The sequence below is a fragment of the Camelus dromedarius genome, chromosome Y, assembly GCF_036321535.1.
Source record: "Camelus dromedarius isolate mCamDro1 chromosome Y, mCamDro1.pat, whole genome shotgun sequence".
Taxonomy (NCBI): domain Eukaryota; kingdom Metazoa; phylum Chordata; class Mammalia; order Artiodactyla; family Camelidae; genus Camelus; species Camelus dromedarius.
The window spans coordinates 19,518,364-19,529,692 of NC_087473.1; the positions used below are offsets into that span (position 1 = coordinate 19,518,364).

General features: G+C 52.3%; 1 protein-coding gene across 5 annotated transcripts in view; it reads left to right on the plus strand.

Annotated features, from left to right (window-relative positions):
* DHRSX (dehydrogenase/reductase X-linked) overlaps positions 1 to 11,317 on the plus strand; it is a 206,415-nt gene extending 195,098 nt beyond the window's left edge. For 4 of the 5 annotated variants that reach the window (XR_010379602.1, XR_010379598.1, XR_010379600.1 and 1 more), the window contains one exon: positions 11,228 to 11,317. The gene's annotated coding sequence lies outside the window, so the exon portion shown is untranslated. Of the gene's footprint in view, positions 1 to 44; positions 6,362 to 11,227 lie in introns of those variants that run through there. The other variant, XR_010379601.1, reaches the window with a different exon arrangement.
* The last annotated feature ends 12 nt before the right edge of the window (positions 11,318 to 11,329 follow it).

Here is an 11,329-nt window from a genome sequence, read left to right on the forward strand (position 1 = left end):
TGAATCCTGTTTTCCTTTGATAAACTCAAACGTGCTCCATTCAGGAAACATCCGCTGTGGCTGGATATGAATTATCGAGTCCTAGGACAGAGGAAGAATCAGGCCGGAACGTTCCAAACTCCACAGACTGCCTCTTTCCTGCATGTGCCACCCAGATGGAAAATCCCAAAGAGCCTCAACCGTCTTGATTTTCAAATCCGCTCCGATTTACTCTGCTTTAGAAAGAGCACGACAAAGAATTCATCTTCTTTGCAGAATCAGGTGGCAGGTCTCTGGGCTCCTCCCTCTGGCTGGCTGTAAGGGACCATCCTGTCGGCAGGATTCATTTGGGGAGAACCTAAATTTGAGCTCGCAGGCATGGTTCTCCCATCCCCGGGTTCCATGAGGCTGAGACTATCTGCTTGTTCTGCAAGGGGTCGACGCGTGAAACAAGGTAACCAGAGCTCTGTCTTCCTCACCTACACTGCTCAGGGGAGCCTAGGTTGTACTGCAACGCCAGAATCTCAGACACTTTGTGCCCCCCACCCCCGAAGAATGATCTGTCCTCACCGTGTTTCCGGTGGGAATGTAGATGTCTGAGCTGACAATGCCTTCACTGTAAACTCTGACCTCAGTTATCACAGGAGGACACAGTCACTGATATGGGCTGCCCACCCCTCACGTTTGCACGGTGACACTGGACCTGTCCCACAAGGCATGCTGGGAAACGTGGGTGTGAGATGCAGGGACCAGTGGGTACCACTGTCTCTGCCCCAAACTCTCAGATCTGCTGACCCCAGTCAAACACCAAAACAAATGCGTATCAATAGTAATTTTACCCTCCTCCTGGGAGAGACCTGGGTATTCTGTATAAACCGGGGGTTAATACCCATATGGACCACGAAGGTAGGAGAAGAAAGCAAAGATGGTAGCGATGTGGGCTCCTGGTCCGAGCAGATTCTAGGTGTTTGGGAATGCAGGGAAAACTTCTAGACAAGAAAAAGTAAGAGTAAGAAGGAACTGGGCATACCCATCCAATAGCTCCTATTTTTTCTTTTTTTTTTTTTAATTGAGTTATAGTCCATTTACAATGTTGTGTCAATTTCTACTGCACAGCACAGTGCTTCAGTCATACACGAACATAAATATATTCATTTTCATATTCTTTTCCACTGTGATCTAATACAAGATCTTGAGCATATTTCCCTGTGCTATACAGTACAATGTTGTTTATTTATTCTACATTTTGAAATCCCAGTCTGTCCCTTCCGACCCCCCGCCCCCTTGGCAAGCACAAGTTTGTTTTCTATGTCCATGAGTCTGTTTCTGTTTCGTATTTATGGATTTTTTCTTTTTAGGTTCCACATGGGAGCGATCTCATATGGTCATTTTCTTTCTCTTTCTGGCTTGCTTCACATAGAATGACATTCTCCAGGTCCATCCATGTTGCTGCAAATGGCATTATTTTATTCTTTTTTATGGCAGAGTAATATTCCATTGTATAAACGTACCACCTCTTCTTCATCCAGTCATCTCTTGATGGACATTTAGGCTGCTTCCATGTCTTGGCTCTTGTAAACAGTGCTGCCATGAACACTGGGGTGCTGGTGTCATTTTGAAGTAGGGTTCCTTCTGGATATGTGCCCAGGAGCAGGATTCCTGGATCACATAATAAGTGTATTCCTACTATTTGAGGAATCTCCATAGTGTTTTCCACAGAGGCTTCACCAAACTGCATTCCCACTAGCAGTGTAGGAGGGACCCCTTCTCTCCACAGCCTCTCCAGCATTTGTTGTTTGTGGACTTTTGAACGACGGGCATTCTGACTGGTGTGAGGTGATACCTCATTGTAGCTTTGATTTGCATTTGTCTGATATTTAGTGATATTGAGCCTTTTTTCATGTGTTTATTGAACATTTGTATGTCTTCCTTAGAGAATTGCTTGTTTAGGTCTCCTGCCCATTTTTGGATTGGGTTTGTTTTTTTCTTATTAAGCTGTAAGAATTGTTTATATATGCTGGAGCTGAAGCCCTTGTCAGTTGCATCTTTTGCAAATATTTTCTCCCATTCTATAAGTTATCATTTTGTTTTGCTTATTGTTCCCTTTGCTGTGAAAAAGCTTGTAAGTTTAATTTTGGCTACTATTTTTAAAACGTGGAGAAGAACAAGTGTCAGCGAGGATGTGGGGCAACCAGCACCCCTGTGCCCTGTTGGTGGGAATGTAAATGGTGCAGCTGCTACAGGAAACAGGCGTCAAAAATTAAACATAGAATCACCTCGTGATCCAGCAGTCCCAATTCCGGGTGTGTATGCAGAAGAACTGAGAGCAGGGTCTTCACCCCCATGTTCACAGCAGCACTGTGTACAGTAGACAAAGCATGGAAGCAATCTAAGTGCGTATCAGCAGATGACTGGATAAAGCAGAAGTGGTACATTCATACAACGGAATACTACTCAGCCATGAGAAATGATAAAATATTGCCATTTGCAGCCACATGGATGGACTTGGAGATTATCACACAAAGTGAAGTCAGACAGAGAAAGACAAATATCATATGATATCACTTATATGTGGAATGTAAAATACGATAGAAATGAACTTATTTACAAAACAGAAACAGACTCACAGACAGAAAACATAGTTACCGGAGGGGGGAGGAGGGAAGGATAAATTAGGAGTTTGGGATTAGCAGATACACACTACTGTATATAAAGCAGATAAACAACAAGGTCCTACTGTAGAGCACAGGGAACTATATTCAATATATTGTAATAACTTATGATAAAAAAAATGTAAAAAGAAATATTTGGATGTTCATTTATGACGGAAGCATTATGCTGGACACCAGAAATTGACACAGCCTTGTAAACTGACTAGACTTCAAGAAAAATACATTATATGTACACAAAAACTTTTTTAATGGTCTGCACAAAAGAGAGAAACAGAACTGCTGAGTTCAAGTACTGATGCAGGCCCTCTGTGCTGTGAGAAACCAAACTTTAGTGAGCTTAAGGGAAAACAAATACATTAGTTTAGAAACACTGAGAAGATTCGCCAAAGCCCACTTGTGAGAAACAGGGTTTCCTACAAAGGAATACGGCAGGGATGGGTCACAAGCACTAATTATAGAAATGACAGAAGATACGTGCAGGCCAGCAGCGACTTAACAAAAATGCAGTGTCGTTTATCAGGGAGGGGAAAAAAAAAAGGAGAGAAGAGGAGGCAGGGAAGAGGAGGGAGGGAAGGAAGAACAGAATGTGGGGTCTCAGACAAACTAGACACATGAGCCTCGTGTCTGCGTTTCGCGGGTAACAGAACGGCGGCGGCAGCCGGGAGATGGACCGTGAAGTTTCCCCCGGCTCGGCACGCGGGGATCGCTGTGTGCGTTCTGGTGCACGGAGTCCCTGCAGCTGGGATGAGCGTGACTCGTGATCAAGCAAAAGTAAAAACTGACTAAATCCTTGAGAAATGCTCAGATCGTCAGCTGCAGCCTCGAAACATCAAGCCCTCCTGAAGAAGCTTGTGTTTTACTGATCCGGGGCCAAAACACCTTTTTATGGATTGGTACCCACTGTAAAAAAACAAAAACAAACAAACAAACAAAAACAACCAAATTGTGCAAAAGAAACAAAAATACATGTTCAAAAAAGGAAGAGGAAAAAGAAGTAAAAGTGACCCAAACAACCAGTTGCCCCAGCTCCGTCCGGTCGTGGCGGTGCAGCCCGGCTAAGCCAGCGGACCCTGAGGTCAAGGTCAAACCATCCCTGACCCTCCCGCGCCACCGTAACTTACTTGCCACAGCCTTATTCCATGCTGTTGCCTTTTCAGAGTCTATCCGTGTCCCCAGGGCTCCCCCGTTCTCTGAGGGGGCCCAGTGCTCCCCGGGGCTACCTCGGGGTGTTCCCCAGCCACGTGCTCCTGGGGATGGGCTGCTGGATGGCTTTTGGGCCTGAATCCCTGCCCCAGATTCCTTGGAGCCGTGCCCCTCGCCCCCCGCCTGCATCCCCACCCACACGCACCTTCCTATCTTCGAGGTACCCCATCCTGAGCCGCGACCACCTCCAAAATGCCAGGGGCCGCTGTCCCCTGTAATCCGTCCTGTCCCTTCCCCAATGCCCACCCATCCGGGCAGGTTCTGAGAAGTCACCATGGCACAGAGGAAAGGGCCCAGCGGGGAACTCGGGCAATCCCTTGGGCTCCCACATCCCTGGCGGGCGGGCAGCCTTCGTTTCTTCCTCCCCGCGGGGTCACAGAGATGAGGACGTGACTGTCGGAGCCCTGGAGGGGAGGGCGGGGGCCTTAAATCATAGCCATTCCATGACCTCTCCTCCTCTACGCGTCCTCCGTCCAGAAATTGGGGCCACCCCCAGGAACCCCGACGCCGACAAAGATGAATTAATGGATGTCACTTGTCCCCAGCATCTGGAGACGCTGGCTGTAATTACATCTTCACCAGGACCTCGAAACCCACGTCTCCTGAGTCACCGAGCTCTCCCGTGGTTTCATTTAAAATCTAACTCCTCGTTATGAACGTTCAATATTGGGGGCAAAGCGTTCCCCGTCTCCTCCACCCAGAAGCCACCCTTTGTCTCATTTGAAAAGTCACGGAGGTGTCACTTCACATCCGTGTAATTTCCGGGGCGACCTGGGTTGGCGATGAGCTTTTTCTTTTGTTTTGCCGTTCAGTTAGTTAAATTCCGTCGGTGCAAGCTCGTGGTGGGGAAAATCGATCGGTGACCTGGCTTCAGCGTGTGTAGTCATGTTGTTTAGGGACCAGAGGGCCCCCCGGACGGGAGCTTGACCTCAGTGTCACCTCCGCTGAGGCTGGAGGCTAATTCACAATCCTTCTGAACAAACACAGCGCTCTCTGCCCAGGGAGGCAGCCCGTTTGCCGTTTGTCTCCTGCGTCCTTACGGGTGAGGGAAGGGGGCCAAGAGGTGACGGGCGAGGCAGCTCACAGGGTGGGATTCACAGCTGCGCCTCCTGGGGCCCGGCTCCCGGAAACCCCCGTGTCTGCGTGTCTGCACGGGGTTCAGGGTCCCGGCCTCGAACTCCCCTCCCAGCCCTCCTGCCCCTTGTGGACGCCTGATTCCTCCTTGAGACTTTACGTCCATCTGCCCGGGACTCCGTCCCAGCGAAGCCCCCCCGTTCCTGTCCTTCATGGAGCTCACAGAGCCTAGCAATGACTGTGTTTTGCTTTTTATTTTTTAATATCATGAACACACTGGGCAGTTTCAAGTTTACAGAAAAACCGAGCAGTGCAGAGTTCACTGCAGCTCCCCGTGTTACCTGCACTGTATCGGGTACATTTGTTACCACTGCTGAGACAAAATCGACACATTAGTATTCACGGATGTCCACTGTTCCCTTGGGGCTCATCTTGGTGTTGTGCGGGCCGCGGGTTTGGACTCGTGGATGATGACGTGTATCCACCGTGTTCGTGGCATACGGAACGGCTTCACTGCCCTCTTTGTAGGATGCGATAATGATATGTGACGTGTATCCAAACCCATGAACTGTGCAAATCCAGGAGGGAACCCTAATTCGAGTAAAGTGGACGTTGGGTGATTACAATGTGTCAATTTAGGTTCGTCAATTACAACGATTATCTCTAGTGGGGGCGGATATTGAGTCTGTGCAAGTGGGGGGGCAGGGGATATGAGGGGCATCTCTGTACCCTCCCTTCAGTTCGGCTGTGACCCTGAAACTGCTCTTTAAAAAAAACAGTGACTGTCCTTTCTGACTGGATTACCGTGTTCTGTTGATTCTTACTTTGTGGTTGGCTTGATTCCTTTGATAACTCTGTACGTTTAAAAAGCGAATACTCTACAATGTTCTTAGAGATAATGAGCCGTACCTACATGTAAACTAAAAAAATGTGTATTGCAGTATATTGTGTGTGCGTATTTACATGCAATATGTTGTATTATGTGCAAATTGTAACAATTCTACCTAATATAACTGAATAATGAAAAAAAGAAAGAAAACTGGCTAATCTACAAATATATATATATAGTAAGCCTTTAAAAATAAGAAAATTCCTCTGTGCTCCACGTGTCCCTCCCTCCCGGCAACCGCTGACCATGTGCGTCATCAGCCTTACGGGCAGGGCGACCTGCTCTGTGTCTGTCACCTGGGACAGGTGTGTGCGACCTGGGTGGGCGGCGTGGCGTTTTTACGGCTCTGAGACTGCGCGCTGACAGAGTGCGCCACCATCCTCGAGCCTGGGGGGACCCGCTTCTCCGGGGACGCGGCTTCCTCAGGCCGACCTCTGCTCCCGGCGGTGAGAGAGAACGCCTCCCTGTCTGGGCACCTGTGTGTGGCGAGGACCCTCTGGAGCGAAGCCTGAGGCGAGGGTCTGGTGCCCGCGGATGGACGTGCGGGAAGTCACAGGGCTGGGGTGGCAGGAGGGGACTCCTGACAGCTGTCCTTCCCCCGGGGAGGGAGGGGGGCGGTAAAACCCACGCATTTTGAGGCCAGCGGGTGTGCATTTGGACACGTGGATGGAGGGGGCCCATGAACACGGGTGGGACAAGGCTGCTGTCTGCTGCAGCAGGAGGCCCCGTCTCGGTTCCCGCCCTGCCCGCCGCGGCTCTGACACCACGCGCTGCAGGGCGGAACCCAGAGGTTTCTTTTCACTCTTACTTTCCTGCCCCGCTCTCCCGTGGAGCTGAGTGCAAACTCAACCCTCGACCACCCCACTGGCGTGAACGCAGGGCAGGATGTCCCCTCGGGCTGGCGTCCAGGGGGGTCACTCGCCTGCGTGAGTCCCATTCCATTTATATGCTGAAATAAGACTCCTCCGGGCCATTTTCTCCCCGGGATGGGGGGGCACTGGCTTATCCACATTCTTCTTCCTCTTCGTGTTTGGGAGACAGCCCGAAATGCACAAGGATCGTCAGCCAGGTCTTCTGAGCTACAGAGGTGACCGTGTCAATCACACATTGATGCGATCATTCAGCAAATATTCACGGAGAGCCTGCTTATGGAGAGGCTCCAGGAGTGAGGGATGTCAGCATGAAAAAAAGAAAGAAAGAAAGAAAGAAACAGGAATCAGTAAGATACAGCAGTCTGGGTGCACCCCTGTGTGTCTGTCTGTATGTCTGGGGCGGGGGTGATTGAAGACAAGAGAGGAGGGAAGAGAGACGGGAAGAGAGAGACTCGTGCATTAGGACGTGTTACCAGGAGCAACCTGGCGTCTTCACAGTAAGACACTAACATCCCTAGGAAAGAGCAGCTGGAGGAGAAACGGGGCTTGGGAGGGAAGGGGCTGGCGCACCGCTGAGCACACCTGAGCCTCCGCGCGTCACCAGCACACCTGCTCCTCCCCAGGGTTCCCCCGACATCCCCTCCACCTCGCTCCCAGCGCCTCGGCTTTGTCGTCCTCACGCCCGGCGACAGGCGCGCGCACGCGCGGCCGTGGGGCCCGGCTGCAGGCCCGGGTGCGCCGCCGCCCACAGGGAGGCCCCCGGGGTCCGCGCCACACAGGTGTCCGGCCTCTAGCGACCCTGCCCCCGGCCGGGGCCGCGTGGCTCCGGGCCGCCCGAGCCCAGCTGTGCCCGTGAGACGCACCATCGGGCCGGGCGTGGGGTCAGGTCGGGGCGTGGGGTCAGGGCGGGGCCTGGGGTCAGGGCCTGGCGTGGGGTCACGGCTGGGCAGGTCCGTGCGTAGGGTCAGGACCGGGCGTGAGGTCAGAGATGGGCGGGGCCGGGCGTGGGGTCACGGATGGGCGGTCCCTGGCGTGGGGTCAAGGCTGGGCGGGGCCGGGCGTGAGGTCAGGGCCTGAAGTGGGGTCACGGCCAGGTCGGGCATGGGGTCAGGGCCGTGCGAGGGGTCATAGATGGGCGGGGCTGGGCGTGGGGTCACGGATGGGCGGTGCCTGGCGTGGGGTCAAGGCTGGGCAGGGCCGGCGTGAGGTCAGGGCCGTGCGTGGGGTCAGGGCCTGCGTGGGGTCACGGCTGGGAGGTGCCAGTAGTGGGGTCAGGGTTGGGAGAGCGTGGGGTCACAGCTGGGTGTGGCCGGGCGTGGGGTCAGGGCCGTGCGTGGGGTCAGGGCCTGGCGTGGGGTCACGTCTGTACAGGTCCGGGCGTGGGGTCAGGGTCGGGCATGCGGTCACGGATGGGCGGGGCCGGTCTTGGGGTCACGGATGGGCGGGGCCGGCGTGAGGTCAGGGCCTGGCGTGGGGTCAGGACCTGTCGTGGGGTCACGGCTGGGCGGGGCCGGGCGTGTGGTCAGGGCTGCGTGGGACCTGGCGTGTGTCATGGTTGGGCAGGACCGGGCGTGGGGTCAGAGCAGGGCATGGTGTTAGGGCTGGGTGGGTCCTGGCTTGGGGTCACGGCTGGGCAGGGCCGTGCGTACGGGTTCAGAGCCGGTCGTGGGGTCAAGGCTGGGCGGGGCCGGGCGTGGGGTCATGTCCTTCCTGGGCGTGGGGTCAGGGCTGGGCGGGGCCGGACGTGGGGTCATGACCAGGCGTGGGGTCAGGGCTGGGCGGGCCCGGTTGTTGGGTCATGATCCGGCGTGGGGTCAGGGTTGGGCGGGGCGTGGGGTTAGGGCTGGGCAGGCCCGGGGGTCGGGTCACGGCTGAGAGGAGTCAGGCGTGGGGTCACGACTGGGCGTGCTGGGGCGTGGGGTCAGGGCCGTGTGGAGCCTGGCGTAGGGTCAGGGCAGGGCGGGGCCGGGCGTGGGGTCAGGGCCGGGCCGGCCAGTCAGCACCCCCGCCTCCTCGCCCCGCCCCCCCCCTCCCCTCGCCCACGGCCATGGCCGCGTCCTCCGACCCGCAGCACCGCGCTGGGCCCCGGCGCTGGGTCAGGAGCGTCTGTGGGGGGCACGGAGCGCCCCGGGCCGCCGCCGGGGCCGTGGGACCGGACTCCGGCTTCATTGCAGGTTAGCGCTGCCTTGGCGGTGAGCGTGGCTCCCAAATAGAAACAGACTTTGCGACATCCTGGGAGGGAGCCGGGGGGCGCCGTGGTCAAGGGGATAGTGGTCTCCTGACACGAACGCAGATCCCTGCATGGTTTTCGAGAAACTTGGCAAGCCGTGTACCCGAGTGTATAGACAGTTTGGGCAAGGCAGACTCTAGAAATGAGTAACCAAGGTGTGTAGGCAGTTTTTTGTTGTTTTTATTGAACTACCGTCACTTACAACGTGTCGCTTCCTGGTGCACACTGTCCCCAGTCACGCACATACGTGCAGATACTGATTTTCATATTTTCATATTCGTTTTCATTAAAGGTTATTACAAGATACTGAATATACTTCTCTGTGCTGTACAGAAGAAGTTTTTTTTTAATCTGTCTTTATATATAGTAGTTAACATTAGCAAATCTAAAACTCCCAAATTTCCCCCTTCCCACCTCTTTTCTCCCAGGAACCAGAAGATTGTTTACTGTGTCAGTTGGGAGTTTTCGCTCTAGGGCAGGAGTTCTGAAATTTCTGGTTTCTGTGCCCAAATGCAGCCCCATTTGTCTGAATTATGGAAACAAAGTGACGCAATATTTCTTCTTACTGAATGATGCAAGCCGTATTTTTACGAGATTTCTAATTCCCTAAATGTTTGTTGGTTTGTTTGCTTTTGCTGGTGGGGTGGGAGGTGGTGGTAATTAGGGTTATTTATTTACTGTCACCGAGGTACTGGCTCGAACCCAGGACCTGGTGCACGCTAAGCATGTGCTCCAACACCGAGCTCTGCCCTCCCCCGAGAGTCCTGCTTCCCTCGGAGTACACAGAGTCTCTAGGAAAGTGGTTGATTTTTTTTTTTCTTTTGACCTGGTCGGTTGGGTTTCATTAATTCCCCGGAGTACCCTTCACACGTGCGCTCCTATCTGGTAAATTTAAATATTCTTTTTTGCCCACATAATATTCAGCACTATCGAATCCGGCCTCCTCGCTGCCCTGAGCAGATCCCCAACCCTTGCAAATCAGATTCTGTGTTTCAGAGAGCCGTCTGGGGGATCTTAAGGGTTTGTTTTTTTTTTTTCTTTTTTTCCCGTCTTTCAACTAATTTCCTTTAGAATTCTCCAAACAAGTACACGCCTGCACCAAACTGACACTCGGGGAACTTCCAGTAGGCAATTTGGGGCCTTGTTTTGGTTGCAAATGAGGTGGGGCAGACGCCGCGTTCCTTTCCCCGGAGCTGTGCTGCGAATGGCTCCGAGTTTGCAGGCACCCAGGACGGAACCGAAGCGCCCCAAGCAGACACCTCCTTCCTCATGATATCATGGGAATGAGAAGGTCCCCACTGAGGGCCCGCATGAATCTGGGCACGACAGGAAAACAAGGAGATGAGGCATCTTTCCAGGTAGTTAAACCCGTGTAGAAAACCCCGGTACCTAATTGACGCTGGAAACTTCATCTTGGTTCTGACTTGTCATCACGCCGGCCAGGGGTTCCCCTGTTCACCTGGCATATCGGGGCGCAACTCCCGGAACGTTCCATCAGCAGCTGTCTGTTTGGGAAAGGAAAAGGTCACTCTTTCAGAAGTTTTATTTACTTTTTGATTGAGATAGTGTTGATTTACAGCATCATATTAGTTTCATGTGTACAGCATAGTGATTCACAATTTCTTCTTAAAGGTTATACTCCATTTATAGTTATTATAAAATATTGGCTGTGTTCCCCGTGTTGTACAATGTATCCTGCCAGCTTATTTATTCTGTACATAGTTTGTCCCTCTGACTCCCCTACCGTCATTGTCCTTCCCCCCTTCCCTGCCCCCACTGGTCCCCACCAACTTGTTCTCTGCATCTGTGAGTCTGCTTCTGTTTTGTTATATTCACTCGTTTGTTGTATCTGTTTAGATTTCACGTATAAGTGATACCACACAGTATTTGTATTTCTCTGTCTGATTTATATCACTCAGCATAATGCTCCCTCCAGGTCCATCCATGTTGCTGCAAATGGCATTCTTTTATTCTTTTTCATGGTTGAGTAGTATTCCATTGTATAAATACACCACATCTCCTTTCTTCATTCTTCTGCTGAAGGACATTTAAGTTGCTTCCATGTCTTGGTGGTTTTAATAATGCTGCTATGAACATGAAGTGCATGTTTTTTTTTTTTTTTTGAACCAAAAATTTGAGCTTAAAGATCTCGAACTCTGCATTTTAACTGACACAAGAGCCACTCTTGGGAGATTCTGACTAGGTCTTTCAGCTTTAATAAATGCTTGGACTTTTTATGGTTTTGGCCTATGGAGCCAAGCTCATCTGTTCCAGTTTGCTTAGCAATATTGGAATTTCTGATTTGCAGGTGGTAACAAATCAGGCTGGCCGTGCTGCTTCCTTTGGGTGAGAGAGGCGGATGTCGGAATGCAGACATGTCCTCCAGGTGTCCTCTCCCGGAACCAACTTT